This window comes from Macrobrachium nipponense, chromosome 44, assembly GCF_015104395.2.
Source record: "Macrobrachium nipponense isolate FS-2020 chromosome 44, ASM1510439v2, whole genome shotgun sequence".
Classification (NCBI taxonomy): domain Eukaryota; kingdom Metazoa; phylum Arthropoda; class Malacostraca; order Decapoda; family Palaemonidae; genus Macrobrachium; species Macrobrachium nipponense.
Window position 1 is genome coordinate 26,837,013 of NC_087221.1, and position 2,500 is coordinate 26,839,512.

Consider the following 2,500-nt stretch of genomic DNA (forward strand, 5'->3'; position numbering starts at 1 on the left):
CTGTATTATTAGCTAATTTTTAAATCCTATGTCATTGTCACTGCAAAGTAAAGCATAATAAAAGTTGGAGCTGGTTCTTCATAAGGAAAATGATAATCGGCGTAAAAACTATCAGTTTGTAAAATAAACACGCACACACACACACACACACACACACACACACCACACATATATATATATATATATATATATATATATATATATATATATATACGTATATATATATACATATATATATATATATTTCATATATATATATATATATATATATATATATATATATATATATATATATATATATATACTATATATATTTCTATATATATATATATATATATATATATCTATATATATGTATATATATACATATACTATATATATACACACATATAAATATATATACACATACATATATATAACATCAATCCGCGTTTTCCTCTTAATATGCGCGCGCCTGCAATTGTGTGTGTGTATGTGTGTGTGTATGAGCTCGTACTCGCATCTTACGTTTTTCCCCCAGACGAACCATAAGATGCAGAACAAAGAGAACCATGAGAGACCATCATAAGAAAGGAAGCTACAGACCCAAATGCACAGAACCTCTTAAGAGTAGAACCATGGCAAGCGGATGGAGCAAGAACAGTAACTTAAACAAACTGAAGAGCTTGAAAGCACTTCGTGCTTCCCAAAGTCTCTTAACTTTGTAATTCACTTTAGAGTCTCTTCCCCATAATGGAGGGACCTCCTGCAGTGTCATGGGTAACTTGAACGCTTCGGGAAGAAAAAAAAATCTCCCTTCTAGTGAGAAACTTCACAGGTCGTCTTCTCTCTGACAGAAAGCCATGCTTCGTAATTTTGGAGGTATTACAAGTGCAACGTTCTCCTCCGTCTTGAAGCATCATGTCGCAAAAGTTTTTACTTGGCAGGTAATATTGGTGGCAATACTGAAATCAAGTATGTATGTGCTTGCTTGACACCGACTAACTACGTTGCGTGAACTAACATTGTAGAAAAGAAATCATCGCGATCAAGTTTAATGGGAAGATGTAGTCGGAGAAGCCATAATATATGTACGTTGGTCCCCCCAATCTTATTAAGCCTTCTGACTACTCAAACGAGAAAATTCCGTGCTGCTATAGGGTCAGCGTGATGTAGCAACAAAAGGTTAAACGTTTAGATTATGCATTTTCCTCTAGTACGTATAAAAAAATTAATGTTCTTTTTTTCAGTTTTCCAAGATTCTTACAATTCTTCTATACTCTGGAAGGCTGGTCTATAGCTTACTCGATTATACTTTCCCTTGTGTTTTTAAATTGTAGTTTCTTTGTTTTTCTTTTTCTTGTTTTTTTTCTAAATTACAGTCTCAGACTAACCACGTCATTGGCATTATCAACTTAAAAAAATATTTAAGAAATATTTAGACTGAAGGTCGATTATAGAATAGAAATAACAAATGAGACCCTTTTGGTGAAAACAAGCATCTTTTTAAAGTCTATTCCTAAATCTGGTTTTAGCTTTTGGAGAGTAAGCACGTTTCCTGCGTTACTGTTCGAACTTAATGAAATTCATTTACTCTATGTAGGATCCATAATTCCCGGACTTTTACTTGGGCGATACGATCGTTTTATAGAAAAAAATGTATAAAATCTGAAGTTTCTTTTGTAAAAATCTGAATTTCAAAACACTCTACCTGTGTTGGCCGCGATAGAATCTCGCCTCTCGCAGCCTTAATGATCTCAAAGACCCATACAAGGCTTTTTGATAAAGAGGTATTTTCCTCATCCTTCGTTTTTTACACGCAGTATTTCATCCGACAGAATAAACGTCAGCCGTGACGGCGTTTCTACAACGTTTACGCTTCGCGATCAAGAGCTTAATTTCCATATCTTTTGCAGTGATGTGCCGATAAGTCCCGCGAACACCGTTATGTCCCCAAAGGCGATCAAGTTTAATCATGATCTTGTTTTTCGCCCCCCTTTCCTGCTCGACTTTTTCTCTGCGTTCTGGTCAAGGGTGTGGTGAACACATGACGACGTAGGATCTGTGAACATCGTCGCGTCGTGACTGGATCCTGCGTTAAGAAAAAAAGAGAGAGGGAAAAAAAAAGCAAAACTAGAATAAATATATCACAGTATGCCTGGCAGCTCTAAAGAAAGGGCGTGTTCTGGAGCTTTTACAAACGCAAAGGTTCTTTTATCAGATCTCCGCTGAGAAGTCGTCGCTTCCAAAGCTGTATTTTAAGAGAACTTTCCCTGGGGCTTATCTGTCTCTCTTTTTCTCTTACAAAGACGTGGACTTTTGCATATGAAAACGCCTTATGTGCCCACCATTTTTTAGTGATTTTGCAAACTTGGTTGAGAACCAGCGGCTATGTACAATAAAACTTATGAAAGGATTCCTTTATTTAGTCCCATTCAGGTTGGTATTTATTCAGCTATTTGTATTTTATTGAGGACCAAGGAAATTTCCGTAACTATGATTTTAAAAGTTTTCATTTATT